The sequence below is a fragment of the Pinus tabuliformis genome, chromosome Q (genome assembly GCF_031772625.1).
Source record: "Pinus tabuliformis cultivar Carrire ecotype Pingquan chromosome Q, CPIR1, whole genome shotgun sequence".
In the NCBI taxonomy this organism is placed as follows: Eukaryota; Viridiplantae; Streptophyta; class Pinopsida; order Pinales; family Pinaceae; genus Pinus; species Pinus tabuliformis.
The window spans coordinates 355,432,468-355,448,460 of NC_142296.1; positions in this window are offsets into that span (position 1 = coordinate 355,432,468).

Below are 15,993 nucleotides of genomic sequence, written 5' to 3' on the forward strand. Positions count from 1 at the left end.
TCCTACAAAGCTAAATTATATTGTAACTGAAAAGAAGTTTTTAGTTGTCATTAATGCCATTAATAAATTCAAACATTACATCACTGGCTATGAAAGTTTCATTCATACGAACCATTCTTCCATCAGATGTTTAATGAACAAACCAAATACTAATGGTAGAGTATCGATATGGCTATTACTGTTACAAGAATTTAACATCACCATTTTGGACTAGCCTGGAAAAAAAAACATAATTGTTGACATTTTATCTAGAATTCAAAATGATAACAATGATACATTTGTAGAGGATAAATTTCCTAATGAGTATGTTTTTGCAGTATCCCCTAAATTGCCTTGATTTGCAGATATTACAAATTATTTGGTTACAGGGAAGTTACCCTCCTATTTTTTTACTATAGAAAAGAGAAGAATAATCCAAAAAAGTGCATCTTATTCATGGATAAATAAAGAATTATAGAAGACAGGACCAAATCTCATCATTCGAAGGTGTGTAAGAGAAGATGAAATACCTCAGATACTTAACGTATGCCATGATGAACCATGTGGAGGTCATTTTGCTGACAAAGGAACTGCTTATAAATTCCTTCTCTTAGGATATTATTGGCCTTCCATTTTTAAGGATGCCAAGGAATATGTTAAGAGGTGTGATAGTTGTCAAAGGATGGGGAAACATGTTCCTTCCGATGAAATGCCACTACAAACTCAGCTACTCATTGAACATTTTGAGAAATGAGCTTTGGATTTTGTTGGACCAATTAATCCATCTTCAAAATAGAAAAAAACATATTCTTGTATGAACTAATTATGTTACAAAATGGGTAGAAGCTAAAGCACTTTCCTTTTCTACTGAAACTGTTGTAGTTTCATTTCCTCTTGAGGATATTTTTACTCATTTCGGTGTCCCAAGAGAAATTGTAACAGATCAAGGAAAGAGATTTACATCCATAGTAGTGCAAAAGATAGTGGAAGAATATAAAATCAAGCAGCAAAAATCTACTCTATACCATCCACCAGCAAATGGACAAGTATAATCTACTAACAAAGTGGTTGAAGCAATCTTCACCAAGATAGTTCATTTGCACAGAACAGACTGGGAAGCAAAGCTTCTAGAAGATTTATGGTCCTACCATACCACATGGAGAAGCACTACATGACATACTATCTATGAACTTGTTTATGGAAGGCAAGTCCTATTTCCAATTTAATTCCAGATTTAGACCTATAAGACAACAGTCAAGTTGGGACTTGACTTATCAAAAGCACAAAAAGAAAGAATGGGATAACTCAATGAGCTTGATGAAATAAGGCAGGATGCTATCTAGAAGACTAGTTTATTCCAACAATAGAGATCCAGATGGCATGAAAAATACATCAAAGAAAGAAAATTTCAGCCAGGAGACTAGACATTACTCTTTGATTCAAACTTCAAAAATCTCCAAGGAATGTTTCAAACTCACTAGATTGGGCCTTATGAGATTGAAAATGTTTTAACAATGGAGAAGTCAGAATGAGGACGATTGATGAAGAAAAAGTTCCTCTCTTAGTGAATGGACATCGACTCAAGATCTCTCACGAGCCAATAACAAAGGAGGAATTTGTAAATATTTTCCAAAACAACTTTGATTTGAAGTTGATCAAGAAAAATTCATCTTCTTCTCCAGCTTAAAAACTTTTGTTTTCATATATATATATATATATATATAAAGTAATAAAAAAAATGTATAAACATGAAAACCAACAACTGTTGGAATGTTTATGCGAAAAATTCAAGGTGGAAACCAAGAATTCTTGGCATCTTAAATTTTCTTTGTATCCCATTTTCTAGAATTCCATTTTCTTCTATCCCTTTCCTTTCAAAAAAATAAAATGGTTACAAAATTATTGATTTTTTTCGACCCTAACAAACTTTTTGCAGCCAATTTATTAGAAGGTTCTAATGATACAATTGAAGGAATGATTGCCTCCCTCCACTGCAAAGTAACTGAAGACAACATAAAAAAGGGAAACCAAAGGTTAGCAAACAAATAATTCAAAGGTATGCACTTCTTTAATTTAATAATAAGGATCAAATAATTACATATATGAATTATAAGACATGTTACTACCAAAAACATCAAAATCTTTATTGATAAGAGTTGATAGTGTCATGTCAAATCATGTATAATCTGCCATTTACTCTCCATCATCACAAATCATATTCTGACTCATATCCCGATCAATTGATCTGATTGTCAAAATCATAAACATGAATTATCTTAACATTTATATTCTTCCTCAGTCCCTTATACCCTCATTACCTACACTCTTATTATTCCATCACTCACATCCTCAGCCTTTTCGCTCTAAAAACCCTATCAAGTAGTCCTACAATGACAAAAAAAATAGTTTTTGAAACAAATCTTCTTGGCCATGGGAGTCATAGTTAGAATAGAGCCAACAGAAAAGAAATTTATGGCGGGGTATCCACAGACAAAAGCATTTTTGCAAAAGGTGCACTGGCTAGAATTTATATAGAAATCTGAAGGCTTCCATAAATAAGCGACCAAATTCTTCACCAATGCTTTTGATGGAGTCGAAGTAGAGATAGGAGACATCAAATTCAGAGTGACAGAGTCGTTTATAGCCGAAGCTACTAGAATGTCATGGATTGGAGAAAAATGGTTCAAAAATAGAGGTATTGGAAGAGAATACTAGAAGGGTTTCCTGAAGAAACCAAGCATCGACACCACCATATTGAAGAAGGGCATCCTAACGATGACATTGAAAAGTAAGTGGAGGAATTTTATCTAATAATCCAAGAGTTAGTTACCTATGGATCAAGGTTTGGATGTATGTTTTTCTATCATATTTGGTTGCTATTGAATTTTCTTGAAGAAAATGAGTTAATATTCCATATTTCTTGCTAAATAGTCTAAGAAATATGTCAGGGAATGATCAAAGGAGAATTAAGTTCATATATAGTATGATGTATCACCATGGTTTAGTCAAAATACTTGTTGAATTTCATCTCCAAAACATAGATGATAATTGGGAAAGCTTTTTAGTAAGGAATCACTTTCGAGAAGATACTCATGGGCAACTAAATAGAAGCAGATCTAAGAGGTGAAGGAAAAGAAAAATTGATAAGACACTGGAACAAGAACCACAACAATCATGAGAACTATCATAGGATGGCATCCCTCTTGCAATAATTTTAGAGAAAATAAACAAAAGAGATGTTAGAAGAAAGAGAGCAAGTAAAGACACATATATTTAACCTCAAACAAAGAAGCCTAAAACAGAAAGTAAGAAAACTCAAAAGACCCCTATCACAGGTCTAAGAAGAAGTACCAGAATCAACTCAGCAAAATAATTATCATCAAAGAGCATAGAGCATATTAATGAAGGAAACAAGGATGACTCAGAAGAAAAATAAGACTTAGGAATTTCTCCCAGAACATCTCCAAGAATTTCATCACCAACTTTCACCTCTCCTCCTTAGAGACCAAGATGAATAACGCCGTAAATTGATCATGTAATGCAATATATTTATGATTATATTGAATCCTTGGATAAAATAGATGCAGCAAGAACATCAATTCCAGTTCAAGAGGAAGAAGAATTCCAATTTAATGAACCACAAGAAACTCTAGTAATCAATGTATTGAAATAGGAAATCTTCAAACTCGAGACATTAAATAGGTTCACTAAAAATGAAAATCAAGCCTTGAAAGCACAAATTGAAATCAAAATAGCTAAGAGTGACAACCTCCTTTTACGTATAAGTGTGTGGTTTAAGAAGAACAAGAAATTGAAGAAGAAAAATAGAGCTTTATAGAGACAAGTTATAAATTTCAAATACAAGATCATCATGAGAAAACCAAGGATGGAAATGACTGGTAAGAAAGTGAAAAGGATGAAGTTAGATGTACTGGCATAAGTGTCCAAGAAAATCCAATATTTCAACAAAGATATCAATTTTGTGTTTTGTATGATGACATACAAAATTTGCATGTGGGAGAATGTAGAGTTCTATAATTGTTTTGTTTTGACACCATTCTCCCTTCGTTTTTCTCTTTTCATCATCACTGTCAACTCAATAAAAGTAATAAAATCATAGATTTTGATAAGGTAAAAACTTTTATATGTCTTATTTTTCATATTTGCTAATGTGACTTATTATTATGTTAAATATGGCATTAGATACATAATTAACATGATTCTACAACTATTTTACAAATTTGCAATTGTCTCCATTGTTTCTGAGGTCCTAGTGTGCCAATGAATCAAAGAAGAACATGGGCGGTTGAGGATCAATACCCTCATGGATCTCCTCCTATTTGCTTGAGACAATTCACTAAAGGAATCACATAGTGGCACGGTCAAAGGCACGGGTCAAACATGTAGCAGCAAAAGTCTAAATGCATCATGTTTCTCTAATTTTCTTTATAGATAGCAAATCGTTGAGATAATGTTGTTACTATTTAAGTTTCAAATTTTAATAATTTTTTATTAAAATAACTAAATTCGTAGAAGTATAAAACTATTGAGTATGCATTTATATAATATGTATCCTCTGTATAGGATAAAACATAATTAATAGTTAAAATCTCTAAAGAATTGTGAAACGAGCTTTTGTTCTCCGATTGAATTAAATTTACTTTCCTGTTATTCAATGCATATGTGAGTGAGATTTACACCTACTGTATACAGTCGAGGTTTAGTTTATTTCATTTTATTTCTTTATGTTATCATATTGTCATTTCATCTTATTTTAGTTTCCTTACTTCGTTATTTCATCATTTTGTTATAACTTAGTTAAATCTCCTTATTTCATTTGCAGTTGAACCTCTTCACAATCATTTAATGGTTTAGTTTCTTTAATGGTTTTCACTTAATTACAGTCAGTGTTAAAATATTGTTTTCATGCTTCTAGAATTAGAACTCGTATATTCTTTGTAGTCAGAATTAGAAAACTACGTTCATGATTTTTAGAATCAGAATTTGTATCTACTTTGCAGACAACTTTTAAAGTGTCATTTTCTTTCTCCTAGAATCATTTGAATTTTAGTACTCTGTTTTATAGCGGAAATATGTTTAAGATAGGTTCATAATTTTAGAATGATTAACATAATATATTTTAGAATGATACTCATTATAAATATGACCTGGTAGAATAGCCTAACAATAGCTTAAATTCCCCTCAATAATTTGTAGAAATATAACTCTAATCTAATGGAAATCTAGATAAGAAAATCCTAAAAAAAATATAACGATCATCTTACAAACTGAAAGAAAGGATCCTAGCATATATAGTGCACTTTCACTTCATAAGTTTACCAACTACAGTCGATAACTTATGCTAGTAATTTAAGAACATTAAATTAACTAACAAGGGATATGTCTCTGTTGATTTTGTTCAGTCAGAATAAGAAAAACACCTTTCCCTTCAACTTTTGTATGGGAATGATCGTCTTGGGTACTTTCAGATTTTTTGGAAGCATCAATACAAGAAAGAATATTGTTATTCCTTGTCATATGGTTGTTGCAACCTCTATCTAGCTACCAAAGGCTCTCAGTGTGATTGTATTAGAAATATGGTAGGAAAGAAACATTGATTCAAATGATTCTCCTTCATTGCTCGAGATACGAACAATTATTCTTTCTTGATCTGACTATTTATTTCTGCATTTAGATTCATAATAACAAAATTTCTTGTAGTAATAGCATTAGACATTAGATTTTCTCTATGTTGTTCTTCTTTGTGTCTGGTTCTATGAAGATCTCAACTACTCTATTACATGATGATGTTTTGTACATCTACCCCTGCCTCTACCTTTGTCACACTTATTGTTGCCTCTATATCCTCCGCCTCTTCCTTTGCCAAGAAAGCCTTGTGTTGAAAAATGTGTAACTAGGTTTGGTCTTCATAAATATGAAATATAAGTTTGAATATTATATATTGCAAAATGTTATTATTATTATTATTATTATTGTAGCATGGGTTTAATTCTCAAGGTAGTTTATTTTAGAGGCCAAGCAACCATTGATTGCTTCTAGGGTCTTTTCTAGGGCGAGGATGTCAAAAGATTGATTTTCATATGAGCAAGACCACATCAAGCACATTGTAACTTGTAAAAAGAATTATTTTTTTTATTTAAAAGAGTCAAAATACCCTCAAAGACCAACCTGGCCTAATAGTAAAGAAGTCGGCCTAAATTAGGGTACCTCATCCACCTTGGAAGCTTATATTTAGGAGGGAAAAGAGACATCATCAATCCTCTCATAATTTAAGTGAAGGGGAATAAGTATCAGGGTAATGAAGAAGGAAGGATGAAAGGATAATTTCTTGGGTTCATTTCTCTCTCTTTTTCAACAAATGTGAAGGAAGGAGGCTAGGGTACTTCTATTGTAGGATTGAACTTGGAGAAATTGCAAAAAGAAGGTAAAAGGCAGATCTACAAGGTCATCCGCAAGCCATATAACAAGGAGATATCTAAGTGAAGGTAAAAGGAAGCTATAGAAGAGTTAATCTACTCACACATATGAAGGAAACAACCATTACTCAGGTCTATAAACTTCAGACCTAAGGTAAAAGATGAACTTTTGTGGTTGCGGGTTGAGGTTGTGTTGCTGTGTCAGGCAAAGAGGTAAATCCTCAAAAATGAATTATGTATTTTCATTAAGGTTGATCATAGATATATGCATTGAGGGAGAGACTCTTGGGATTCGTCTCCCAGTGTATCTTCATATTCCAATTCTCTTTATTTTTTGTTTACACTATTTTACATGGGTTTACCTAATCGAAAAGATTAAGTGTCAACATTCCCCCCTTAATCTAAACGGATGTTGCTGAGTCCAAGCATCATTCTAAATATTTCAAACTTTTCTCTTCTAGGAAATTTAGGGAAGATTTCTATAATCTTCTGATTTGTTGAACAATGATGTGGACGAATTGTTATGGCCTCAACATGATGTTGGATCAGATGATGTTTTGTATTGGTATGCCTTGTTTTAACATGGAACTTTGGGTTCTTGGAAAAGTTTATTGCAGAAGTGTTCTCAATCATCAGAGGAGTTAAATGCACTTGCTTCTCCTGCAAATATCCCAATATTTTTCTATGCCACACAATTTCTTTTGTTACTTCAACTACTGCCACATATTCTGCCTCAATTCTGGAATCTGCTGCAACTGATTGTTTGTGTGACCTCTAGGAGACAACTCTTGATCCAAGACTCATAGCATAACCTGAAGTATATACCCGATTTCCTTTATCTCCATCAAAGTATGAATCACAATATTCAATCTAGATTAAGTCACCCACCTGTGTATACTTAAGTCCAAAGTCTTGAGTTCCCTTCAAGTACTTTAGAACTATTTTCATAGTAGACCAATGTCCCTCACAAGTCTTTTGCATAAACCTAAAGAGGGTTCCAACATAAAATGAAATGTTTGGTCTGGTAGTAGTCAAGTAGTTGAGACTTCCTACAAGCTCTCTATACTTTGTTGCATTCTAAAATTATTGTCCTTCAATGCATGTGAGCTTTAAGTTATATTCCAGTGGAGTAGTCAAAGGATTGAACTCACACATGCCAAAATTGTTCAAAAGATCTCCAATGTACTTCTTCTAAGATAGGGATATTAACTTCGAATGTTGAGTTACTTCAATACAAAGACAGTAGTGAACATGCCCCGAGTTTTTCATTTCAAAATGTTCCCTCAATTCCTTCTCTATGGATGAAATATAGCTCTCATTATTCCGTGTCATCAAAAGATCATCAACATACACCACAAGATATACAAGTTTTTTCCAACTTCTTGGACAAACAAAGTTGCATCATCATGATCATAATGTTTGAAGTTGAGTTTTAGAAGATGATCAGTTAACATCTTGTACCAGGCTCGTGGTGCCTTCTTGAGGACATACAAATATTTTACAAGATTTCATACTTTATGTTCTTGACCCTTCATAAGAAATCCTTCTGGCTACGACATAAAATCATTCTCTTTCATATCTCCATCAATAAAGAAATTTTTACATCTATTTAATGGAATTTCCAACCATTCTGAGTTGCTGAGGAAAACAATGTCCATATGGTAGCCCATATTATTGTGGGGGCGAAAGTCTCCTCATAGTCACCTCCTTCCGTCTGTGCAAAAACTTTTGCCACAAGCCTCGATTTGTGCTTGTCAAGTGATACATTGAATTTATACTTATTCTTGTAGACCCACTTGCAACCTATTACTTTGGTTCCCAATGGAGGATCAACTAGCTTTCAAGTGCCATTCTTTATCAAGGCATCATAGTCTCTTTGCATCACTTATTTCCATTCTTCATGAGGAGCAACTTATTCGAGGGAAGTTGGTTCAAAATATGAAGATAGATTTAGTTCAAAATCATAAGAAGCATCCATATGAAGAGGTGAATCTACGTCACCTCGATTTTGTGTAGTTGAACCTCTTATTCCTATATTTCGAACATCATTAGGATGAACACTTTCAAGTGTCTTTGTCAGCCATTTTGGAGGACTTTTCTTAGATGGCCCATGCTACCTAGTTGACTTTCTTGAGAATGAATACAGATTTATTCTCCCAATTCTATCAATCACATCACTCAAAATATCATCTGGATCAGTGGCTAGAGCTACATGTGGGGGAGAAAGTTCTTTAGAAGAAGATTCCACAAATTTATCCAGTATAGGATTCCACCATTTCATTGTCAAATTCTTGAAAAGACTTTGCATGTATGAATCTATCCAGGAAATCAAGATGTCACTCAACACAATTGTCAGCTTTGGAAGATTTAATAAATATCACATCTATAGATACTACAAACGTCTTGTTAACTTCATTATAGAGACGGTATGCTTTGGAGGTATTTGAATATCCCAAGAAGATACACTTATAAATCCTTGCACCATGTTTTTTCTATGTTCCTTAGGTATCAAGGCATAACAAGTCAATCAAATACCCTGAGATGTTTTACTGGAGGATTTTAGCCATACCATATTTCATAAGGAGTCTTGTTTCGAATACTATCAAATGGACACCTATTCTTTGCATACAAATAACATCGAACACCATCAGCCCAAAACATCAATTTAACATTCTTGAAAAACATCGTGGAACATACCATATTTAAGATTTTCTTGTTCATTCTTCCAGCTACTCCATTTCGCTTGGGATTACAAGGAAAAGTTGTTTGATGTTTGATCCCATGATGGAAAAGATGGTTTTCAAATTCATTTCAAGTGTATTCTTTTTCGTTGTCACATCGAATACATCCAATATGAGATTGAGCATCATTTTCAATCCATGCATCATAGTTATATTTTCTTTTTCAAGTTAAATTCTACTCCTACCCCATCTTTCGTGTAAGAGCCATCAAAGAACAACTTCCAAATATCATTTTGGCTTGGTTCAGGAATTTCATCTACCTATTCAATTTTGACTTGAGTTTTATGCTGGTTTGAAGTGAGTTGAAAACAACCAAAGTCTTAATCTTTTGCATAAATTGGATGGTTCCTTGGCTGGTCAGTCTTACAAACAGTATGTGAAAATCTTGCCTCTCTATATAATCTTAATTTCTCTCCTCCATAAATAGGAATAGTAGCATATGACATATCCATCTGTAGAGTTCCCCCTAATTTGGCACAACAAGACCAAGAATGGAGCATTCCAAACTTGCGAGGGATATCTATGACAACAATATCAAGTACTACACTTTTCATTGGAATTTTGGCAAGGGCAACCACTAGATCCTTGATCAATCCCAAACAAGGCACCCTTTTAGAATCAAAGGTGTAGAGGTCATGGTAGGATTTAGTTATATCGAGTTTCAAATGGTCCATGATAGATTTTGGTATAAGATTGTGTGATTCTCCTGAATCAAGAATAGAAGTATACAACATGAAATCATTTGTTTTAAGAGTTACACAGAAAGTAGGCACTATCTCATCTATCATGTCTAAACTAAGGCCGAAAACTACTGCTAGTTTTTCATCTTGCAGACTTATGACATCACCTTCAGCATGAACCGAGGTATTTTGTGTCCATTTTGTGACTTGTCTTTTATAACCAGGGTTCCTATAAAGTTCTGACAGTGGAATTGGGATCTTGACCCACTCTAATTCTTTTTAAACATTAAATGTAGTCAAAATGTTTCTACCAGTTTGGGTAGTATCAATTGACTGATCTAAGGGCTGAATAAGAGTTGTTTGAGCTTCAACAGTTTTGGTATGTGGTTCAATTAGTGGAGTTTCCTTTGGAGGTCTCCCAGGACCAGGCCTAGGCCTAAGATCATACCTCTTTTTTAACTCTGCAATTAAAAATTCAGAGAAAACATGATATTTAGAGACTTTTGAAGCTTCTTGATCTTCTTGAAACTGATTTTTTTGTGAGAGAGGAATGATGGTTATTTGATTGGAAGAAGAATCCATACTATTAATATCTTCAGTAATTGTCATAGTATTATCATCAGGGTTTTGGTCTTCTATCAATAGAGGAGTAGGAACATGTTGATGATTGGTAGATCTCTGAAGAATTTGTAGTGGTGGATTTCTTTTATACTCACCTTGATTTTGGTTTTGAGGTCTTGTAATTGTTTGTTGTACTGTCCTAGGTTGAGTCTCAATCTTTGAAATCCTATTTGATAGGTTTCTAAGAAGAGATTTTATTTCATCTATTTTTGAGTACTCTGATTTAGCCTTAGAGGAACTAGAGGCTTCTTGAACAGATTTGAGTTTTCTTTGGGCCTTTTCTTCCTTAAGTTTCAAAGAATTTGAGGCTGCCCTATTTGCTTCTACTTCTATAGAATTTGTTTGCATATCTTTAAGAGTTCTTGAAGTTCTCTCTCATATCATAACAACAAAGTCATCACCAAAAGCCTTAGAAAATCTAGACTTAGCTACTGCTACTAGGGGCTTACAATCAGCAGGCATTTTGTGATAGAGTTTGTTGAATATTTTGATAAAACCTGATACTAGTTCACAAATCTTCCTTTTAAGCTCTTCAAATTCTGTGAGGAAGTAAAGAGGATCCTTTTTCACACCCCATTGAATTTTAAATATGGTTGTAAGCTCTTCCCAATTTCTAATGGAAGCTGCTTGTAACTACCTAAACCAAATCCTCACATTTCCTTCAAGTGATTATACAAACAATCTCATATAAATATTTTCTTGTTCAATATTCATGTTGGCTGTAAAGTCTAGGAAAGCTTGAAGATGGTCTTCAATTGAGGGACTAGTTTCTCCATTTTACTTGGGAAAGTATTTTAAGTATCCAGCTGGGAATGCATCAAGGTTATTAGGTAAGACTAAGGCAGCATATCTAGCCTATACAATAGGTCCTAAAGCCATGCAAACTGGTGGTGTATGAAGTGCTTGAGGTGTATGAGGTTGTCCAGGTAGAGTATGAGGTGTTTGTGTGGATGAAGAAGAAGTAGAGGAACAAGATGGTGATTTAAGAGTTGATGAACTAGTTGGAGGTGAAGGAGGAGGAGATCTCTTGAAAGACTTCAAAGGATTCTTAAGAACTAACTTTGGGACTTGTAAAGGAATACCTTCTTTGTTTCAAAGAGAGGATTGGAATATATAGAAAAGGTATCCTCAGATTTTTTAGAAGAAGAAGCTTCAAGTCAGTCAAAAGTGGAAGGAATATGATAGGTGGTAGGGGATATGAAATCTGTGGGTTTATATTCTGGTAGATTAACACCCAAATTAGATTCAATTTTAGGTGATCTTAGTTGTAATGTGGGCATTGGATGAGATTCTAATGAATGAATAAGGTAGGCTGACTTAAAATCAACTCCTCTGTTTAGAAGTTCAGCAACGCTAGGTGATAAATGGGAGTAATTAGGATCAGATGGGATATTACTATAGGGGTCAAATGATTCTAATTCTTTAAACTGTAGGACTGAAGAGGAAGAATAATATTTACAGTGTCCCCTTTTAGAACTGGATTTTCTCAGAAGCTTTTCAGGATCTGACAGAGGACTATCTATGTCAGCTTCTGAACGAGATCTGGTATGTTTAAAAGGTGCCATCTTGGGAGTGTGGAGTTTCCAAGGTGAATGATTTTGACTTTTCTAAACCTTTAATCACCTTAAAGAAAAATAATGAATGAATATCTTTGTCCCAAGGTAAACTTAAATGAAATTCAAATCCCCGACAACGGTGCTAGTCTAATGCTCTGCCTCTGAGATAGTAGTCGGTCAGCTACCAATTCCAGAGCATCTAAAATAATTGTTTTGGGGTTTTTTGTTTTAGTTTTGGTAGACCAATGAATGAAGACAGATTTAGAATTGAAATACTTGATCCTTTGGGTTATATCAATATCTCAGCAAAGGGCTGCTATAAAGCTTTACATAGTGATATAGATCAAAAATAGTGGGGAGAAGAAGACAACAATTAATATGATTATCACAGTTTAGAGATTGTAAACAAAACAATCAAAAGGGTGAAAACCTTCTGAACTGCATTCCAAAGATTCAAGGTAGTATACTTAAGCTTACACAAGGTGCTGATGATCTATTGAATAGAGGGGATTAGCTAAACAGACAGTTCATTAATCCATTCTCTTAATAGATGGTCACTTCAGGAGCTTATAGGAATTAATTAAGACAAATTATTCCTACCTAGATATCTCTATAAGTCATAAGCATATGAAGAAAAAACATAATGATTGATAACTGGAAAAACTTACAGGATAACACAAACTATGTAAAACCAAATTCAGAATCCTCTGCTTTGTATTAAGGCTCTAGAAAGACTGAATACATCAAGCGTCTACAAAAGCTTCCTTCACAGGTGAAACTAGGTTCAAGGGAGAATGAATAGTCAAGAATTTACAAGCAATGAGTAATGAACACTGAACTTCGAACCCATAACAACTCGAGAAGAGAGTTATTTATACAATATTGAAACTAAGGAAATATCCTAAAAACTGATTACGATTTATTCTAGGAAAGGAAAGATCTTCATACAAGAAGATAGGGGCAACTATTGAACTTCTTCTTGTTGTCCCTTTTATTCCAGTTGTGCTGGCTTTATTGTTTGATATCTTGCTCCTTTAAGCTACTTGACTATTTGAATCCTTTACACTTGGTTGACTTCTTCATTTGATCTTTCATCTGATACTCTTTAAACTATGCGAAAATAATTTGATCCTTTTGAGTAACCTTTACCGTGGATTTCATGTTTTTACTATGTTTTTCAACAATAAATCCCTTTAGATTTGTCTTCAAACTATATGCATTCTTTTTCTTTGTAAGCCCGGAACAGGGGTTTTTACCTGCAAAACACAGAAATTGTTTAGAAAATCAGAGGCGACAGAGGAGCACATCAATGGATTTATTGAGCTTGAGTAGATATTGGAAGGAGTCCAGGGGTATCGGAAGGTAAAACCATGGCTTAATTGGTTGCAGAGGCTTATCGAGGGTTTATTTTGAAAACAAGCAAAACAAAGGCAAAATGGTAATTTTTGCATTTAAATAGAGAAACAACTTTGTTTTTGAAATATGGGGCAAATGAATAGAGGTAATTTTGTCATTATCAGGAGGTGGCTTTGGTTTTCTTCACACCGCTTTATGAGGTGTGGGTGGTTTTGCGACAGGTCACCCGAAATAACCTGAACATGACATGTAGCAAAGGGAGGTCAGTTGAATACCGCTTTTCAGGCGGGTAATGCTCGTACAGAGAGCCAAATCGAAAATGCTTAGGGTCGTTGGATTTGAATGCCTTCGATCAGACAATGGTGGAGCAAAAGAGTAGTGTGGAGGGGCCTAGTGGTTAATCATGGTGGGAATGGCTTTATTATGGTTAAAAACCCAATTAGCGGTGTTCTTTGTTTAAATCATAAAAACGATTTAACAAAGAAATCCTTCACAAATTTCGGTATGGAGGACTTGAAATTTTATGAGTGTGGGTGGATAAATGGTGTCAAGTTCGAGTTTCCTATTGCATATCACAATCACGGTTTAGCGGAGGAAGGCCCATCGCAAAGGAATGTGATAGGGGTTGGGCACAATGTGGAATAAAACATGGTTAATATTGTGTGGGGTTCGGGTTCCCATCACAATCCGAGATTGCAGTGGCAGAGGGTTATTGCTTATTTGGCACTTGCGATGAGGGCAGATGCAAAAGGGGTGATGGATTGTAATACATATTGCATCAGGAGTGGGTATATTGCAATCAGTGATTGCAATGGTGGAGGGTGCATGCATGTTTGAAAGGCTTGTGACCCGCCGATGCGTTGTTTTATTGAATATATAGTTTTATAATAAAACTAAAGGCTTTGGGGTATTTTATTAGAGGAAATTAATATATACGGGAAAGGGAAATTTTAGGGGTTTAATATTATAAGTTAGTGTCAATATGACAATATAAGTGGAAAGGGAAAATATATGTGAAAAGGGGAAATATACTAAATATTATGCTTTTCATGGGTTATTTTCTTTTCGCATATATACATCAGTACTTAGGGTAAACATATTTTTGTGGGTTTTTTTAGGTAAAAGGGGATTTAGCATGGGATTTCCACTTTTCCTAGGCAAAAAGGATTTTGACCTTAGGATAAGGGACTTCTTTATGTAAAATGAATTAATATGAATGTATGGAGGTGGGAAGGGGAAATTAGTGAATATAAGGATCAATGGAGATGAATAGGATGTTAATTACTTGATCTAGTAGACCTTCATTTGCTTAGTGTAATTGCATCATGGACATAGAAACATATAATGGGTGCATTTAAGCTAGCAAACCCTTTTCCTTTCTTTTTATTTTACAAAGGAAAACTACCTAATTCTGATCTTATAACATCCAAGGGCTCAGATTAAACTGATGAGCACCTTATTATTCTCTACCTAACTACTGACCTGCCAAGATTAAACAGTTTGGCCAGATCTTTATTCTCTAACTTCAACATCAAATTTAAAGCACGAAGAAGTCAATATTAAATAGTTTGACTGTCATGTGTTGTGGAATTTATGACAAGCTGCACACAACCATTATTTTTCAGAAAAAATAGTAGTGGCATTTAGACTTGCTCACTTTCAGAGTTTATTTGTTTTATTTTCTGTCTAACCTAACATTTTCTTTGATATGGACGTCATTATCAAGATTATTTTTCACTAACATTTTATTCAATATTGTTATGTCCATACCCTAACTTAATTTTTTTTCAAATATTCTATATTTTATTCTACATTATCAAAACCAAAAAATGCTACAACCGTATCCTCTATGGTCTCCTAGATCAGTAGAAAGTAAGAGTCAATTGCTTTGAGTAGTACTGAGGTTGGACATATTCTGGCATGTGAATCAAGTAGTGAGGATGTATGGTTGAGCAAGTTGCTATCTAAATTATTCAAAGGACCAGTGGACCCTACAGTGATACATTGTGACAACACTAGTTGTATAAGATTTTATGATGACCCAATGTTTCATGGAAAGACAAATTACATAAATAACAAGTATCACTACATTTCAATGATGTTGAAGGATGGAGTGTTGTGGCTACAATATATTTCCACTAATGAAAAGGTAGTTGAAATCTCTTAAAAAAATCTCTTCCTAAAAAGAAGATTGTGTAGATTAGAAATGAGCTTATCCTGGTTGGTATATCCTCCCTAATTGAGAGGGAGAGATAGACACATCATTCTTGTCTTCTCTTTGTTAATAAATAATGGGGATTGGGTAAGAATATAACATCTGACACTCTTTGACAACAAGGTAGGGAATCAAAGATAAAAGTCATCATGGAGGAAATTCCATGAGGATGTGATATTCCAAGATACGAATTGCCCTAGAAGGACATGCCCTCTGAACACCTTGGTGGGGTATGTGCCTTGAGAGACAATGATGATGGTGTATATCAACCATCGGTCTCACCAACATTGTTTTATGATCTTGTGGAGAGATAGAGTTATTAGTCAATGCCTTTGTATGTGACAATTTTGGATTATTTGAGGCAAATATTTGGCATACCAATCTGATGATTGTTATAAGATAATTTCA